The sequence below is a fragment of the Cupressus sempervirens genome, chromosome 7 (genome assembly GCF_028749045.1).
Source record: "Cupressus sempervirens isolate cs-2001-9-10 chromosome 7, ASM2874904v1, whole genome shotgun sequence".
Classification (NCBI taxonomy): Eukaryota; Viridiplantae; Streptophyta; class Pinopsida; order Cupressales; family Cupressaceae; genus Cupressus; species Cupressus sempervirens.
The window spans coordinates 221,873,532-221,894,758 of NC_143124.1; positions in this window are offsets into that span (position 1 = coordinate 221,873,532).

Here is a 21,227-nt window from a genome sequence, read left to right on the forward strand (position 1 = left end):
TTGATCTTGAGTAAAATTATTCAAGAAAATCATAAAAACATCAAGTCCACGAAACCATCCATTTAATAATATAACCAAGCTGTCATTATCAAGAGTATTGAAACCAGTATACATCAAATATATAGAGATAGTTTGAAATGTAACTACTATTTCTATATACAATATTATCCCGGTGAGAAATATTTAGATAGAATATAAAACATAAAAACCATCTCAAAAGGAAACGAAGAGCTAGGGACTACAAATAACTATTATCTCATCATTTGACTCATTCGGGCCCAATTCCTCAATAACTATGGATTTACCTGTTGTCACAAAAGTTTGCACCCATGTCCAAAGTTTTTACCTAAGGAAAACTTTGTGAAACATGGAAACAACCTCCAAGTTGTGGGACTTGAACTGTTAGGTTGAGTATCTAGAGAAGGCCAGCTTCCTTTACTATCAGGGTGCACTTAACTACTCTCAAAGAGGAAAGGGGAGAAGGAATGCAAGAAAGAAAATATACCTACTCTAACCTAAGGTGATGATGCACCAAAATAGAGCGTTCAAACCAATCTCTGCCCATACATGCACTATTGAACCATCATGACACCAAAAGATATACACATCTAGACTTGTTTTAATCTAATAATCACATGCAAATCAGAAAACCCAAATGAATGACACAAGGAAAGGGAAGATTCACTTATATACCATTCATAGGCCAAAAGAGATACAGTCATGCAAGATTGCAGATATCCACAATACACTAATGAGAGGCAAATAGTTCTTGCACTTTACATCAATGGCTGAAGGAGATAAGGTAGAATGTCATACAATTCAGAGGCAAAGGGAATTTATAGTGAAATTGCAAAGCAATATCAGAGAAAACAGAGAAGAGTCAACCAGAACAAAATCTACAAAAATTTCCTCTATAGCTCAAGCATAATTGAGATATTTTTTGACTGAAGTTACTCCACAACCACTGCCATTAAGTCTTGAAAAAAATCTGATCTAGGCACAAATTCAGATAAAATGAAACATGATATTTTGTTAAAGTAGGACCTTGACAGAAATGATGCCATTAAGCCATTTTGACCAAGTAGATGGATAAACTAGGGTGGTGGAGTGTTCTCCTTCATTTACCAAGTGCATGATTCACTCGGGAGTGGTTGGAATCGATCACGAAGATCGAATTGTGTAAGAAAACTCAATTCCCCTTACTTCTGGCTTATCAGTTAGCAAAGTCAAAAAGTCAACCGAATACTGCAACCAATGTGGGCCACATGGGCCAGTAATTTCATTTCATTTTGCCACCCCACAAGGCCTTCCCAAGTTTGACAACATCTTCTTAACTAACTGCGCCGCCTCCTCAAAACCCTAATTGTGACAGTCTCATAACCGCTAGTTTAACTATTAGTGCCTTAGTTGTAATGTATCTCCCCTGGCTTACAAAGACACATGTCCTTTAGGAACTTCCCCACATTGTTTAATTTCCTTGCACCTTCATAATGTGAGAAAGTGTCGATCGTTAATCTCTAGAAGATCAACGACTGTGAAGATCCTCATTACACTGTGCCTACCCCTTTCAAATTTTTGGGCCCACAAACACTTCAACAGCCACCTCACATGACCTGGCCCCAACTTGGCATCACCCTGTGGCATATGGAACAAACTTGAGCCCACAAGCACATGCGGCAATAAGTTGCTTTCCATAATTCCTTAATATCCTTGCAACTTCACATTGCGGGCATGCACCAACCATTGATCTTGGGAGATCTAATGATGTTCAAAAATCTTATATGACTGCATACCTAGTCAGCTGGATGGACCAATGAGATGGTTTCTTTGTCTTCCAACTTACCTGATAACTACCACAAAAGATGAGCTGTTATCACATTCTGACAAAGGCGGGCCCATGATGTCACACTATGCCATGCGTCACAAAGGGGCTTGCCCACATTCCTTAAAAATCATGCACTTTCATATTGCAAGCAAGCGCCAACCCTTGATCCTTGAAAAATACATGATCACAACGCCTGAACTGTAAAGTATTAGTATCATTTAAGGATCAACCAATGACATTGCAGGAAATTCAAAATGTGCACTGACAACTCTTCTCTTCCCTTTGTGGCCCACAAAAGATGAAAGGACCCACCGAGGACACGCGATGAAAAAGAACTTGCCCACATTATCAAGAAGTCTGACAAAACACAGAATGCGGGAAAGCGAGCACCAGTCAAAATGCTAGCTCACCTCGTAGCTTGTCAACCTTGTCTGTGATGGCTTAAGAAGATAGACCCACATGCCACGCGTTGCGAAGGGGCTTCCCCGCATTATGTAAAGGTAGTGCATCTTGAGAATGTGGGAAAGCGCCCACTGTAGATCACGAAAGATCTGACGGCACAAAAAGTTGCGGGCCGGCGGTAATAAACTTAGGGAATGAAAGAAAATACCATAAGGTTTTTAATTATTTTTTTAATTTTTTATTTCAAAGCATTTGAATAATATAAAAGATGGTAAGTGGCCGTTGGGTGGGCTCAACTATTTGAATTCAAATTTTTGGTGGGAGGCAAAAATAGGTAACATTACCCTTAGCATTGTCCTATTGAGAAATCTTGCTCATCCTTCTATTCTTCAACTACTTTGAAAAGACAAATTTTAGTTTTTCTAAATTATTAAGATCTAAATCCTAGGGAACAACATAACCATAAGAATGGAAGTAGGTTTCAATCCATTATGGGCTTTCTTCTTTGATAAGGACAAACCAATGCAGAAGGAAATTCACATTCTTTTCCACATCTGACCAGTTTGATTTAAAAGCTAAGGCATCCCTTATAAATTAGAATATTTCTCCTTAATAATTTAGAAAAAGCTAGGATACCAATAGGAGCATCTATATACTCCTTTGGATAAGGAATGTCACTTCTTTTAGTCATACTAAATATTGCATTCTCTATTTTTTTAAGTCATGTTTTGTCAAAGATAGCTTGAGATAGATTTGCTATGTTCCATTTGTTAATTCCATAGCACAATAAGCATTGAATAAAAGTGCTAATGATATCACTAATTTTCGTCCATATTATATCATAATTAAAGTTTCATTCACCCAAAACCCTTTCAACTGCAAACTTGGCTAGATCATCTATATTATTCAAGATGCAATTCCAATGTCCAAGCATTATATTTCCTAAAAAACCATTGTACTAATCTCTGATTTTGAAAGATGATAATGCTAGTATCCATGAATTTTGAAAACTTGTAGAGAAAACACACTAATGCAGAAAATATGGATAAAAATGTGGATTGTTGGTTTTTAAAGCTAGAAGAGTTTAATTTCTTTGTAATAGAAAAATGACATGCAAACATCAATAACATTTGATAGTTGTTGATTAATGATGACTTTGCAAAGAAGGTGTCGTAAATGATTAGTTTTTCTTGATTGTCAAGTCTTGTTTATGGGTTTCCTCTAAATATTTAATATATTTATACTTATGTTTAGATGAAAAAGAGGTTGTGATGGTAATTGTAACAAGAAGTCTCAACTCGAGATGCTAACTTGAAATTTAAAGCTTCAATGAAACCAACAATCATAATCTAAAAATTATTTCACTTGTTACATTGATATAATTAAAAAAGTACTTTGCTCTATACTTAAATTAAGGTATTAAATAAACTTGATTGAAAAGGAAATCTAATTGCTCTAAAAGGTGTTAATAAAAAAATTTAATTGATATTTTAATTATAGTGTTTATTAGGTGGTGTTTATGAAATTATAACCATAATTTTGTTACATATTAAACTTAAAATATGTTTTAGTATTTATAAATAAGAAATTAAATTAGTTTAAATATTTTGAATATAAATGTATTTACTAAATGTTAATATATATGATATTACAAATACATTATGCAAAAATACTAGATTCCATATATTAGAGCTAAGGAGATTCTTTTAAGATCTTGATTAAATACTAACTACTAAAGAGCCAATTTAATCAAAGATATTGATGATTTTTGAAATTAAATTTTGAATATCTAATTAAGATTTTAGACATGATTAAGAATTTTAACTAAGTTAAGGCCATCCGACCTCGAATTTGCTAGAAGATTTGTGATTTCATTGCGTTCTCTATAGATATGTTTAAATTCAATATTAGAGAAGGCTTTGAGGAGAATGAGGTTTCATTCTATAATTGAGAGTAATTTCCAATTAGGAGATGTCCTAGTTCTCATCACATTAATGATAATGTTAGAGTCTCCTTCAATTTATAAGCATTTAATCTCCAAGTCATTAGAAATTTTCAATCCTTCTAATAGAGCAATAATTTCAGCTATGTTGTTTGCAAAATCCTTTAAGGGTTTAGGAAATTTGGCAATTACATTCCTTTTCTATTCGTGAATTATTCCTCCAATGCTAGTGACCCCGAGATTGCCCCTAGAAGCTCCATCATAGTTTAGTTTATACCATCCTTCTTTGAGAGGAACCCATTTGAAATTTGACCTTGCTTCTTTACTCTTATTTCCTCCTTTACCATATTAAGGAGGAATGATCAATCCAAACCATTTTTTCCTAATGATACTACCCCAATTAGTGAAGACTCCTTCAATATGGTGTGAGTTACAAAGTCAATTAAGAATTTTTGCTATACTAGCTTAAATTTTATTACCTAATAGTTGGGGAAGAATTTCTTTGTCTTGTAATATATGTCTATTGTGTTCTTTCCAAAGTTCCCAAACAACAATAGAGGGAGAAATAGTCCACAATTTGTGATATAATCCCTTAACTATTTTTAAAGGTGATTGTTTAAGGAAATAAAAAAGATTATCAAAATGGGCTAAATACCAATTGTATATTTTGCAAATGGCATTCCAACAATGATGTACAAATGGACAAAGGAGAATGTAATCACTGGTTTTTTTAGCATTTTTGCACAAGATGCATCTAGAAGGCCCTTCAAATCCCAATTTATTGAACCAATCGACTGTAAGAATTCTATTTTGCAAGCATCCCATAAAATGGTGTCGAATTTGGGAGAACAATACTTATCTCAACATAATTTTAAAAGGGAATGAAAAATAGGTAAAACTTAGGATTTAGTTATTAGATTATATCCATATTTGACATTATATTCCCCATCATTAGACCAACCCCAAACTATCTAATTATCTAGTTTGTTTTTAATAGTGAAGTGTCTATTTTCCAAAGTTCTAAGGAATTATCATTTTTTAGGATTCAAAAGTGGTAAGTTGTTTAAAGGTTTCCTTTTCCATCCTAAGGAGGCCACATAATCATCTTTAATATTTTAGTTAATTAACTTTCTCTCCCAAACTTGTTTTAAGATATTCTCAGTGTTAGGTTCTAAACCCAATGAGTCAAGTATCTCGTATCCAACCCAAGAATCTTCCCAAAAGAGTTCTTCACCATTACCTATGTCCCACATAAGTCTTTCATTCGTTATAGGAATAAAAGATTTCATAAAATCCAAAATTCTAGAACCATTAGGATGGGTTTTTGTTCTAAAAATATAAATAGGATTGACATTTAAGGTATATTTGTTGAGGAGAATAGATTCCGAGTTTCTTTCTGGCCTTTAAAACATTTTCCAATTTAATTTAGCATGTAATGTTTGGTTTTTCCATAAGAATGTTTTGATACCTAGTCCAGTAACCTCTAAAAGTTTGCAAATATTGTACCATTTAATTAATGTCATTTTTTTCTTATTGTTTCAGGCTTCTTGCCAAAAAAAGTTTGTAAGTTTGGAATATAGTTTATGTTTAACACTATTTGTTAATGGAAAAAAAAAAACATTTGGTATGTGGGGACTGTTGAGAGAATTGATTTTGTCATGGTTATTCTTCTAGTATTAGAAAGCCATTTATCCTTCCAACCATTAATTTTATTTAGTAAACTTTACATATAGTTTGATCCCATAATTTTTTGTTCTTGGAACCTTTTTCTAGAGGAACCCCTAAATATGTGGAGGGGAAGATGCCTGGCTTGAAACCTAAAATCCCAAAAAATTCAGCTTCCATTTCACATTTAGTGTTAAGGAAGAAAATTTCAGATTTTTTAGCATTAACTTTTTGTCTTGAGGATTCCATGCATTTGAATATAATAGATTTGAATTGATGAGCTTCTTCTTTAGTAATTTTTTCAGGTAATATTGGTATCATCAACAAATTATTGATGGGTCATGTTACGGGATTTGTTTGTGATTTTCACACCCTCAATTTCCCATCTTGATAGGCTTTTTGAATGGTCCTGCCCAAATTCTTTGCCACGATTGCAAACAAAAAAGGAGAAATTGGATCTCCCTGTCTAATAACACTAGAGATATTGAAAAACCCTTTTGGATTCCCATTTACTAGGATACATATATTTGGGTTAGAAATGCAATTGAAGATAAGATTAATCCTATATTTTGAGAAATCAAAGGCCTCTAGGTATTTACAAAGGAATCTCCAATTGACATTATCATAGGCTTTATTAATGTCAAGTTTGATCAACTTGCATGATTCTTTGTTATGTTGGGTTGTATGAATAACTGTAATGACTCCTTCAAGACTTGATCTATTAGGTACAAACCCTATTTCTTCTTCAAAAATAATTTTGGGTAGTAATAATTAAGTATATTGGTTATAGCTTTAGACATGATTCTATAAATAGTATTGCATAATGCTATTGGTCTAAAGTCACCTAATCATGAGTAATTTGATTTATTTGGGATTATAGCTAAGAAGATTTTGTTGATTTCTAACAATAAGGATCCTAAATTCCTAGAAGCTTCAATAGCTTCAAATAGCTCCACTCCAATCATATCCCAACATGCTTGAAAAAACTTTCTGTTGAAACTCTTGGGCCCAGAAGCTTTATCATGATGGATTTGGAATAATGTTGTTTTAATCTCCTCTAACGTAATTTTTTTGTTGGTATTATTATCTTATTCTGAAATAGTTTTGGGATGGAATCCAACATAGATTGTTGTTCCTTCAAATTAGATTGATCATTATCATTCTAAATGTTTGGGAAATAATTTTAAATTTCTTTAGAAATATCTATAGGATTTTCTAATATCTCCCCTAAATTATTTAATAATGTTATTAAAAGCTCTTACAACTTTTGTGTTGTTATGAAAATATTTTTTGTTTCTATTGGGCATAGATAGCCATGTTTCTATTGATTTCTATTTCTAAAATATTTCTTCTTTTACTTAAATATCTTCATGTCTCACTAATAATTCCTTCTCTTCCAAAAAAAGATCATTGTTCACTCTAGACCTTATTACTTCATCATTTAGTTCTTCCAAATCTTGTTCTATCTTAGCTTTATCATCAAAGATACTATTAAAATGTTCATTATTGTATTTTAACATTCTAATTTCGATGACTTTTGATTTTGATATTAAAAAAAAAAACATTTTTTATCCTTCAAAATTTTCTTCGTTCCACCATACTATAATGAGGTCAAGAAAATCTTTGTGCTGAACCACATGTTTTCAAATCAAATGGTTTTCTAGAAGGTTTAGCAAGCTCAATAATTTCTAGCCTAATAGAAAAGTGATTAAAATTTCTTCCTTTAGAGAGTAGTAAAAGCTAGATAAGTCACCTAGGAAGAAAGATATATATAATCCTATAGCTATTTGATTGAATTCTAGCCTTCTATTTGTCCAAGTGAAGTCACCAATGAAGGTTTTAATGTCTACCAAATTGTTGTTTGCAACCCAGTGACATATGTCTTTTTGATTGGGAAATATAAATAATACCTCCAAAATTTTCACTATTATCTAATATAGCATTACATTCACCACCTTTAATTTCAGTATGAATATTTTGAGAAGTTATGGTATTGGAAATTTGGTTCCAAACATCAACTTTACTAGTGCTTCATGTAGGGCCATATACATTGATAAGATATAGTGATAAGTTATTATTAATGGATTTAACGTTCCAAACATCAATTAGTGTATATTCCTATAGATTCATTTAATATTTTCCTAGGATCCCAAAGGATTGCTAAATGTCCTAATGCACTTGAAGAGTTTATCCAATCAGATTGCCAAAAAGCTATCTTCTTGGAGAAATTTTCTGTCATAATTACTAAGTTTTATTTCTTGAAAAAAATTAATTCCAAAATCTATAAATTTAAGACTTCCTAGAGAAATCTCTGGTTTTTAGGCAAATTGATTCCCTTGCATGTAAAATATCAGTTAACTTTGCCTATTTTTCTGCTATTCCAGCTATAATTCAATGTTTTAAAAGATACTTCCAACATTTGTTTCCTTTCACTCTTTTAGTGATGATTGGATAATCCAATCCATTCAAATTAGTTTCTATTCCAAATTTCTCTATTACTGTCTTAATGATAGAGATATCTTGTGAATTGTTAAGATGATCTATTTCTAGGTCTATTTCATTTCCTAGAGTCAAGTTTATTGTGTCTGAATTTTTTTCTTGTTCATAGTCTTCTTTTGGAAATTCTGGTGTTTTAAATTTTGGAGTAGACTCTTTAGTAAGTATGTTGTTTTAATTGACTTTGTTTTTCTCAATTTTAAAGAGAGTTTCTTTACCTAGCTTAACAATATCATCAAAGGCTAGAGTCTAGATTAGATCTACCTCTTAAATTTAAGAGATATTTTTTCCCCCCAAAAGCTTCTACCATTTCTTCTCCATTACCAGGTTTAGGGATCTTAGTTGTATTATTCTCTAATTCTATTGTTATATGACTTACTTTATCAATTGACTCAAGTTAGACATAATTTTCTTGAAGTTCTGTCATTCTAATAATTGTTCAGAAACCTCATTATGTATTGCAGTAATATTAGTCATTAATGTTCTTAGGGTTTCCATATTTTGCTCAACCTTTTCCATGAATTTGATTTGGTTTTGCGGTAAGTGCACATAGATGGTGTACAAAATGGGGTATAAGTGGACACCTTTTTTCTAAATTGGGTAAATATGAACTTGGACGAGATGTTTGAGGGTCATCCACTCAAAATGACAAGATGTATAAACAATATAAATTGTAGTAATCTGAATCTACTTTCTAAACCTTTGATATGTGGTGACTGATCAAGGAAGTATTGCATACTATTCATATTTATTCTTTGGGGTTCGAGGCATCATCCCATTTTTTTAAATTTGACTCGTCAAGGATTTTTCAGTTGACTTGTCAAGGGGTTTTTAGGTTAACTTGTCAAATTTATCTAGCCCTAATTTTGTAAGCGGAAAAAAACCTATATAAAATCACTTAGGGTTAGAGATTTTATGATGTATGATGATATTGTAGATTCTTGTGACAATATTGAGTTGCAAGAGATTACAAATTGTAATTAGGTTGTAATCACTGGATAATAAGAATATATGACTCGTTGTTTGGTGGGCATAGCGAAGGGATTGGGTGAACCACGTTAAATCTTTGTGTCTTTTATTCTCTTATGTGCAATTTTTTGTTTTGTTTTGATATTGGTTATATTTGCATGTAATTATTATTTTTGTCTTGTTAATCTTAGCAAGTGGTATTAGAGCCTCGTTGTTTCAGTCATCCTCTGTAGGAAAGTCTCACGGTTGAGTGAGAGTCTCACTATGGAGTGGGAGCGATGGAAGATGAGGGTAAGATGAAGGTTAAGAAGTTTAATGGGAAGAGCTTTCAATAATGGACAATAAAAATGGATGATTATCTTTATTAAAAGGATTTATGATGACCATTGAAAGGAAAATTGAAGAAACTGATAACTATGAAAGATGAAGACTTGGATATTTTGGATAGAAAGACATATGGAAGTATTTGTTTATGCCTTGTGCAATCAGTGCCATATAATATTACAAAAGTGAAAATGACTAAAGTGTTAATGCAAACCCTAGCAAAGCTATATGAAAAGCCATCCATTTCAAATAAGGTATTTCTAATGAAGCATTTATTTAAAATGAAGATGACAGAAGGTGGGTTTGTTATAGATCATTTAAATGAGTTTAACACAATTACCAGTTAATTATCTTCCATAAATATTAATTTTGATAAAGAAATTAGGGCTCTCTTGATTTTGTGTTCTTTTATTGAAAGCTGAAATGACTTGGTAATGGTTGTGAGCAATTCTATTTTTGAATCTAATACCCTAAAATTTGATAATGTAGTTGGTGTTATTCTAAGTGAGAAAAATCTTAGGAAAACATTAGGTGAATCTACATCAAGAAGTGTCTAGAAGGCACAAAGAAATGACATAATGAATGAGGAAACAATTATGAAAATCATGGAAAATCAAGACGAAAATCAAAGGGGAGATGTTTTAATCAATAAGACCAAGAGATTGTTGGTACTGTGGGAAACTAGGCCATAAGAAAAAAGATTGTTGGGCTCTAAATACCAATGAAGGAGAAAAATAAGATGGGAACAAGAAGACAAATATGGTAAGTAATAAATCTAAAGAAGATGTTTTGCTTCTTTTTTTACAAAGTGTTGATGATTTATTGTTTTAGATTCAAGGGCTTCACTTCATGCTACCCCCCATAGGTTATTTTCATGATTATGTCCAAGGAGATTTTAGGGTTGTTTAATTGGGAGATAATGAACCTTGTCAAATTGTTGGAAAATGGAAAATTAAGATTAGGTCGTAGAATGGGAATCATTGGCTACTACAAGAGGTAAGACATATTTCAAGGCTGAGTAGGAATTTTATTTCAGCAAGACAATTGGATGATGAGGGTTGTGCAATTACATTTAATGATAAAAATTGGAAGGTTTTAATGTTAGAATTGCTTTAGAATAACTGAGAGAGGGGGTGGTGAATTAGTTATTCAAGGTCCAAATGTCCAAATAAAACTTTTCTTTATGTGTAATGAACTAATTTAACCATTCATTCATCCAAGCTTTAACTTATCTGATCAGCAGGTTACTGTAAATCAACATGCAAATATACCACACAAGAAATCAACACATGAAATAGTGATTTACGTGGAAACCCAATTTGGGAAAAACCACCAGTATCATGCTACTCAATTTTCACTCTTCTAAAGTGATGTCTTATGAAAGGTCTGCCTTGTTAAAGGCTTACAACACATTGTTAAATGTGACCTTGTTAGAGGATTTAACCACCCTATTAGAAGTGGGCTTGGTTAAAGAACTTTTGAACATTCACTCAGAATGTCACCTTGTTAAAGGATTTACAAATGGCTATTAAACCAACCTAAGTCCATAGAATTTTTAGATATAATACAATTGCTAGAGAGTATTAGAAAATCTTGACCTGACTACAACATACAACTTATCTTGCAGATTTCATATCACTTCTCAGCTCATACCCTTGCCTGGCCTTCAATCTTTGCAACTCTTAACAGCTTGCCCTCCTTTTAGGCTTCGTCCCCTTGAGTCTCCATACTCAATATACCAGTGCAATCATCTTTTCATGACCACTTCTAGAAGTAGAGCCTCTGTGCTCTTTCTTCTCCTAGATATCTCCTTCAACTACTTCATATATTTGACACTTCAGCAACAACAGTATCAGTAGCTCTTTGCTTCCTGGTCCATGACTTCTTAAATAGAAGTTTGGAATACTTTTTTTCGCTTGATTCTCCCTTTCCAACTTTAGAGCTTCGATGGATTAGGTAGGATACAATGTATCTACCCCATATCATGTTTCCTCTAGAAACTTCTTGAATAATCTTTTAGAATTCGTTCAAAAATAGTTTACATAGGATTATGTACCACCAGCTCATCATCCTTATCTTCCAACTCATTCACAAAATTCAATGTAACAACCATGTCAGCTTAGATTTGGCAAATCTTCAACTTTTTAAATAATGCAGCAGCTTGGCACTATTGAAATACTAGTGTTTGACACATACCGTGGTACTCGGCATCAACTGTGTTTTTCCTGATACTCGGCAGCTGATCTTCACTCAGCACTTGAAGATCACTTGGCACTTGAAGATCACTCAACACATACTAGAAATATCTATTACTCGGCTTCCACTGAAAATTTGCTCGGCTTCAACTAGCTTGCTTTGCACCCACTTACGATTTGCATTCAACCTTGTTATAACTTCTTCCTCCAATGTTTCTAAGTATGACCAGCCTCTATATTCTTGAGTATGTCATTAGTACATTATTTTACCATTTACTTAACTGATCCTTGCACTTCATTACAACATCATAACTCAACCTTTCCCTTAGGTGCTCTTGTTACATCTTGTTGAACAAATCCTCTTCATCAATCAACTAAGTAAAAGTACTTGGATCTTATAAGAAAATATCATCCCTACAAATTGTAGGTTTGACATCAATGACAAAACAATGATTGAAAAAATTCTTTTACAATAATCTCCCTCTTTGATTTTCAAAAACAATGAACTGTGCAATCAGATTTCCAACATTTAAAATGTTCCTTAGTGGTAGAAAAAGGTGTGAAAGTAGGCACCTTATATCTTTGTACATGTCATATTGTTTGTTCTAATTTATTTTGTGAGAAAAATGAATGTTCAAGAACAATTGTTGCATATGAGTAGGGAGAACAAGCAAATATTATAGTTTCTGATACAACATTATGACACAAAAGACCTTGGCACATGAGTGAGAAAGGTATGGAATTATTTCATTAAAAGAAATTTTTACTAGATCTAAAATGTGTCAATATGGATTTCTATAAAAATTGTGTATGAAAAACAAAAGAGAGTAAGTTTTGTGAAGAGTGGGAAGGATAAGAAAAAAACAAAAATTAGAGCTCATGCATATAGATGTGCATGGATAATCTCAGGTATCTTCCATTGGTGGCTTTCATTTTTATGTTACATTCATTGATGATGCAACTAGAAAAGTTTGAGTTTATTTCCTTATACAAAAAATTGATGTATTTGTAAATTTTAAGAAATGGAAATGCTTGGTTGAGAATGAGGATGGTAAAAAGTTAAAATATCTTAGATTTGATAATAGTGGTGAATATTATTGTTCCAATAATGTTATTTGTAGGTAGAATGCTATTCCTTGGAAAACACAATAAAATTGAGTGGCTAAACACATGAACAAGACAATAATGGGGTGTGCAAGGAGTATGAGGTTGCATGTTGGACTTTGTTTAAACATGTGGGTAGAGACTGTCAATATTGTTGTGTATTTGATTGATAGATGTTCGTCTACTCTTTTGGGTTGTGGTGTTTAAGAGGAAACATAGACTAATAAAAAGGTGTGTTATTCTTTTCTCAAAACCTTCAGTTGTGAAGCATTTAAATATATAGATTCTGAAAATAGAACCAAGTTGAAAGCTAAATCAAAAAAGTGTATTTTTTTGGATATGAAATTGATGAATTTGGTTATAGGCTTTGGGATTTTGAGAATCATAAAATAGTAAGAAGTAGGGATGCCATATTAAATGAGAAAGTGTTGTACAAATATTTATTGCATCAACATGAGAAGAAAGAAAATAATTATGTAGCATTCGATAATACTCAAAAGGATTATGTTCCAACAGTCCCTCATGCTCTGCAACAACAAATACCACACACCCTAGTGAATGTTAGATGGTCAACAAGGCTAAGTAAACCTCCAGAAAGATTTTCTCCCTCTTTTTATTTTATTTTATTAATAGATGCTGGTGAACCTAGATTTTATGATGAAGCTATGAAGGTGGATATAAAGATTTAGTTGGAGTCTGCAATGACGAAAGAAAATGACTCGTTGCTAAAAAATTAGACTTGAGATTTATGTAAGTTACCTACAGGCAAAAGGCCTTTACAAAATAAACAAGTTTACAGGTTGAAAGAAGATGATGGAGGTAAGAAAATATTTAAAGCCAGATTAGTTCTAAAAGGATTTGCACATAAAAAGGGCATTGATTTTTATAAGATATTTTCTCTTGTTAAAATGACTTCTATTTACATTATTTTTTAGTATTTTGGCTACTTAAGATTTTCATTTGGAGCAACTTGATGTTAAAATGACTTTTCTTTATGGTGATTTTGATGAAAAGATATATATGACACAACCATTGCAATTTGAGGTCAAAGGTAAGGAGAATTTAGCTTGTAGATTGAAAAAAAAAGTTTATAAGGCTTGAGGCAAGCACCTCGATAATGGTATCTTAAATTTGATAGTTTTATGCATGAACATGGATACACAAGGTGTCATTTGGATCATTGTGTTTATTTTAAAAGGTTGGATAATGACAACTACATTATTTTATTTTTATACGTTGATGATATGCTTGTAGTTGGGTCTAACATGGATCATATTAAGGGGTTAAAACAACAATTAAAACATTCATTTTCTATGAAGGATTTGGGGGCAGCAAAACAAATCCTTGGTAGAAAAAATGGCGGAGCTAGGAAGAACACAAAATTGACATTATTTTAAGTTGATTATATTGAGAAGCTTTTGCAATGTTCCTCTATGAAGAATGCCAAAGCTATCAGAACATTTTTGTCTGGTCATTTAAAATTGACTAAGGAGATGTGTCCTATTGAGATAATGGGTGTTGTACACATTACATAATAGTGTTTATATTTTATTATGTAATGTTGCACCTAGATGGACATGCAACATGTAAAGATTCCTATGGGATATACTTGATGTGTTGTATTGTAACATTGTGATAATATTTGATGTAATTATTTAATATTAGAGAAAAAAAATTAAATTTCTAATATTAAATGTGGAGTCAGTGGGTTAGGTAACACATGGTTTATTTAATACGACTTGGTGGTTTTATGGGACTTGCTACTATATAAGAAGCCACAAGGGTAGTTGTAGAGACAAGACAAAAAGGCAGAAGGCAAGAGTCGAGTGGGAGAAGGCTTGATAGGTTAGCCAAGGGAGCATTTGTGAAGGTTGGAGGCATGACATGAAATGTGTGGATTCATGCTTATTCACAATGATTGCTTGGTTGTGACTATGGCTTTGAAGGCTTCCATTATTGTATTGCAGTGATGTTTTTACTAAATAATAGATGGTGATGGATACTTTTGAAGGAAGAGTGTTTCCCTAAATGGGGGTTTTCCAAGGTATATCTTGTGTCATATTTTGTGTGTGTATGTTATCTATTCTCTTGCATGTAGATTTTAATTGCATATTTGATTTAGATCTATCATGGGTTATGTGGAAATGATTACATTTTTTGTTACAAGTTTCCTTATAAGTGGTATTAGAGCTAGGGTTTTGTTGTTGTAACCTTAGATTGAATGCAAGTGAATACATGAGAGGATAAAAGAAAGAACAAGATATATGAGTTTTTTATTACAGATTTAAGACTTTTGGATTTTCTTTTATGATGAGATGTTGACAGATTTTGGGCATGTGAAATTGTTGGTCAAAATTTTTTTTTGGATGTTTCATTTAAATGATATTTTAGGGGGTAGCTTGCATAAATGACCTCCTAGGTAAAAAAAATAACATCACCATTGGATCCGGGTTGATGTTTCCATAAATTTTGATATATAATATGCTCTAGTTTGGCCATGTGAAGAGGAAATAAAAGAATTTTTCAATTTCGGCCTGTGATGGTCGTCAAATATAATTTCGTTATAATTTTCATCACAGAAAAACAAGATTAAAAATGAAAAATCATAGTGAAAAATGGTAAAAAAAAATGTCTTAGTAAAATGTCCATAACTCTCTTAGGATATCGAAGTTTGGATTTCTTATAAGCGTTGGAAAGCTAATTCAGAGCACTACAACTTGGAGTAGGTTTGATTTTATGATTTTTACATTTTGTTAGGTTTTAAGAGCTCAAAAGTCAGATGTTGTTTATTTTGAACACAAATTAGGGCATAACTTGGGATACAAAGTCAGATTTTGGACTTTGAATACTCAACAGAAAGCTTTTGGAGAGCTCTACACATTGGTTCAGATTTGGTGCAGGTTTCACATGATTTACTTGGTGATATGTTGATCTGAATAGTTTATGATATATATTGACTATGGTAACATTATGAGTTTATAACATTGTACATTTTGGATATTTGGATTTGATGTCATTGTATACTCAATTCAAATTTAACGTTGGTGTCATGATGATATGGTTATTAATATTTGGTTTGGATATATATGATGTCTTGTTGGGTCTACGAGTTGTGTAGTGTTGTAAGCATTTTATACTTATAGGTTACATTTATGGCTTGGTTATGGGTTGTCTTTGCCCATTATTATTTTATTATTGATGCAAATTCAGATTGGTGGCTTGGATTTGTGTTGTCTATGCCCTAAGTCACATGATTTTATGATTTGTCTTCATGTAGAAGGGATGACATGTTGTTATAGGTACAGTCATGGTGGAGGATTGTGGTTGACTATTTTATGCTGTCTGGTTGGACACATTGAGAGTTAGTTGCTTGGTTCATGGATGTGATCATGGTGTCATGGATTTTGGCATGACATGATTGGATATACAGGTACATCATTGATGTTTATTAGTTTGGATTCTTAATTTGGTTATGGTGGTATATCTTCTTGGTTGAGGATCATGGTTATTTGGTTTCTTTTGAGGAGGTCATGATGTGTACTTTGATGGTTTGATGCCTTGGTTGATTCTCATGGTTAGAGGAATTTTTTTCATCATGATGTCATGGATAGCTTGGATACACAGTTTAGTGGGAGCTTGTGATAGTGATGGGGTGACAGTGCAAGATTACTTCCTGGTTTGGTTTGTATCTTCTTGGTTTGGAGATCTTGGTTTCACTTGGTAGTGACACTTTGGTTGTGTGTGTATACCTGGAGGACCTTCATGTAGGAGAAGGATGTTATGATGCCATGGGTGACTCAGTACCATAGTTGAGTGGGAGTTGTTGGTATTGATATATTTATTGAATGTTTGCAGATGTTGGAGGTTTGTTTTAGATCTTGTTGTTGTAGAAGCATCTTTGACATTTGCATGGTGCACTTGGTTATCTTCATGGTGTGTGGAGATGGTTTTTTTTTTTCTTCATAGTATATGGAGATGATTGCATCTTGAGGACTCATGGGGTTCTTGGTAAAGGTGTGGTTTATGCTTTCATTTGACATGTTATCTTTAGTATAATGACGATTTCATTATTATGTCATAATATACTCTCGATACATGTTTATAGTTTTCACATGTTATAGTGTGTTCATATGGAGAATGTTATCTCTTTGTTTGAGATGACCTTAGATTATGTCATGTTTTTGTTCTTGAGGCCATGGTTGGAACCTTGACATTGATCTTGGTTTAGTTTCTTGGTATTGAGTACATTGATCATTTGTTGGATACTTCATGATATTTCTATGTTTCATTTTGAGTTGGCATGTATTGATTGGTTACAGGTGCTCATGGATACTTAGAGACAGTGGTGATGCTGATTTCTCTTGGATTAGAGATTAATTTTTTGGGATAGTTGTTTGGTTTTAGCAGTAAGTCCAAGGGGCATTCACTTGATATTACTTGAGAGGAGATTGTTCTTAGATGAGTCTTGGTTGGAGGCTTGGATATCTTGATGAGCACTCTCATTCCCCACTCTTGGTCTACTCAGCAGTTTACTACTTGAGATGTATAACCCATTGTTTCTCTCAGGTGCATTATGTTTATGCTTGTCTTTTATGGATATGGATCTTGAGCTATGGTACATGATTTAGTTTTGTGAGGTTCATTTGAGAGATAATTTAGCATTGGTTATCTCCAAGTCCATATGTTGTTGTTATGTTTGTTGATTTTGGGAGATGGTTTTATATTGAGCATATTTCTTAGATTAGGATTGGTTATTCCTTGGTTTAGGAATGTTTAATGAGTTTGATCATCTTGATGAGTTAAATCCATGATTATTTATATGGTATGGTTTGGGTGTTTTTGTGGCTTCTTGTTGTGGTTTTATGGAGGAGATCATACTTGCACAATTTACATCTACAAGTGCGTGTAGAAATACATGATACAAGTTATGATTTGCATGGTTTCTCTTTCATCTTGGTTATCTTCCTAGATGTTCAGTTTCACTTACATTGAATTGCAGATTGGTTGGAGATTATGATCTCTAGTTTGTGTTCATGTATGTTATTGCTTTATCTCTTTCCTTTGTTGGTTGTGGAGAACTTGGAAGAGTGTTGGAGACTTGTTATGATAGGTTTTCTTATAGGTTATCGATTTATGTATTTTGTATGTCCTTAATACTACATGGATTCACTTTACTTTGAGATTTTATGAGTGGATTGGTTATAGATTTGACATTATCTTTTGTAGTGGGAGCTTCTTGGTATATATGTGGCCAGTATTTCTCTTGAGGCTTGTGACTGTAGGTTATAGGTAGGATATGTTGATGATGTGAGATTCACTTGGTATACCTTTGGAGGTATGGATAGTTGGATGGGTTTGGCACTTGATGTGGTTGTTATTTCTACCATGGATATTTGACAACTACATATACATATGATTACCTTTGGATCAGGTTTTTGTGCTTGGCATTTTAGTTGGTACATGATGTTATGATTGTCTAATGTGACAAGTTGGGTGGTTTTCTCTTTGGATGACTTTTATGGATGTCTGGTGGTAGTGGCATAATAGGAGGTGAGATCATTTATGTTTGAGAAGCTGGATACTTTGATTTTGTTGTGGGTACCGGGACGAATCACTTGGTGTACTTTGATCCATGATGGTGGATGTGCTAGGAAGGATTTTTTCCTTGTTTATTTATGTGGCTACATATTGAATCTATGCAATGTATACAACAAGTGAGAAATTGTTGAAATAATGGGTGTTGCGCACATTGAATAATATTGCCACTTAGATGAATGTGCAACATGTAAAGATTCCTATAAGATATACTTGATGTGTTGTATTGTAACATTGTGATAATATTTGATGTAATTATTTAATATTGGAGAAAAGAAATTAAATTTCTAATATTAAATGTGGAGTCAATGGGTTAGGTGGCACATGGTTTATGTAATACCACTTGGTGGTTTTGTGGGACTTGCTACTATGTAAGAAACCACAAAGGTAGTTGTAGAGATAAGACAAAAGCGCAAAAGGCAAGAGTCAAGTGGAAAAATGCTGGTAGAAAGTTAGATTGAATACCAAGTTGAAAATGTTGGTTTTTTGCATTTGAAATTTGACTTTAGTTATGTCAACTTGACTTTTGAAGCAAACTTTGTTGGAAATATAAGAAGAGCAACTAAGAGAGGAGGGGTGAATTATTGGTAAATCAAAAAAATTTAGTTGGAAAGGTGAAGAAAATGCTTAAAATGATGAGGTGACTAGTATGGTATGCAATTTTTTGAGAAAGATCTTATCTGTTGTGGAGATTTTAATACATTGTTGTGTAGTCTTCTAAGACCATGACCACCTTGACATTTTGTATGGAATCTCTAGGTATTTTTGTATTGGGTGACAAGTTCAGGTTTTCTTTTAGGTTCTTTCCCGAATGAACCCTTGAACCTATTTTTATTTTAATAATATATATAGTGGCTCTGTCCATTTTTGAAATTAAAAAAAGACAGAAAAAACTAAGAGAAGAGGGGTGAATTAGTTGCCACTAAAAGAATTCAAAATCACTTAGATGTCAATGCAAACTCTGTTATAAATTACACCTTGGTTAGAACTACAAATTCACTATAACTTGGTTAACAAAGCTATCTTGAGATATAATGTTTATTAACCTTTAGTAACTTAGTTGTAGAAAGATAAAGCAATAAGAAAATAACATGAATGCAAGAGACACCAAGATTTAACGTGGAAACCCAATTTTGGGAAAACTACCAATGCAACTAGTTACAATTTTTTAGTCTTTTGAAGTGATCCCTATTAGGAGCCAACCTTGTTAAAGGTTACAAAACACACTATTATGTGTGATCCTATTAAAGGATTTAAATCACCATGTTAGAAGTGGCCTCATTAGAGGTCTTAAGACACTTTAATCTAGAAATGTCACCTTGTTAGAGGAATTACAAAATGGCATTTAAGTCAATTATGAGGGGGCCAAATTCACAAACAAAAAGCAAGGAGACATGGGTAAGAACAATGACACTCTTGTCAAAGCATAAAAATACATTTTGGAATCAACTCCCAAGTCCTACATCAAAGTATACATCCAAAAAGGATTTACAATTGCTACAATGTAAATCTGTACATCATTCTACAAAATTACATAGTTTTTATAAAGACGTTACACATGATGGTTGTAAACACCATTATTATTTTGTAGGAGTTGTTTCCCATGTTGTACTCACTTTCATTTAAGTCCTAAGTAGTGTATAGAATGTGGCAAACATATGAGACATATTTCTATGAATGTTTGTTGAACTATAAGAGGAGATGAGTTATTTTCTTCCTCACACATTATCTTGCTAGAGAATTTGGATAAAGATGTGAACCCATCATATTTATTAAGCATAATTCTCCAAGCATGCATGAATTTTGCAAAGTTTTATGTCTTGCCACCATAAAGTTTCTAAAATTTTATGAGAGGTTTGGTTTTCTTTAAAGACTAGGAAAGTTGCCAAAGGGTGTTTCCATATTTGCAGAATGAAAATATTATAGTTACATCTTTGAAGGGAAGATCATGAGTGATCATTGATACACAAATGTTTTATTTGAAGGTTCATTCAAAGGGTTCTTTGTAGGGCTTAAGTGTTATGACATTTCATCTATTGAGTTCAAGATTTGTTGGGGAGGTACCTTGAGTATGAGAGTGCAAAGAGAATAGAAGGCAATTTTTTGAAGTGTTGGGAAGATCTAAAATGATTACACCGAGAGTTAGCAAATGAGAAAACTGTATTATGATCATCAATAATCCATACAAAGAGATTCTTTTGATTACAACATAACTTGAGATCCTTGTTTCTATTTCATGGTAGTATTCTCTTTTGGTAGTGATTGAGTGGTATTTTGGAAGTGAAACAAATTGCAAGTGTGTCATTCACACTACGTTCTTATTAGAGGAAAACACCAGGTTAATGGTTGCATAGGTAGTTATTAGTTTTGTTATAATGGATATTTTTGTTGTGTAATTAAGTAGTTACAATTGTCAAACTAAGATTAGGTATTATGAAAAACCATGTTGGTATGTAGTCACACCCCTTCATCCACATATTTATATGGATACCAAAATCAACATGAGAGTTTTGACCATTGAAAGGTCATGTGTGTGAGGAGTTAGTAGATTGGTTGAGGAAACTTTGTGTTGTTAGTGTCATAGAAATTAAGAAACAATATTTAAAAACCAATGTATTATTATATTTTTAAGATTTTTTATTTTTATTTTTACCTTAGTTGTTCCTACTCTCGGCCCTTGCATGTCTAGCAGAATGAGTACTGTGTAGTG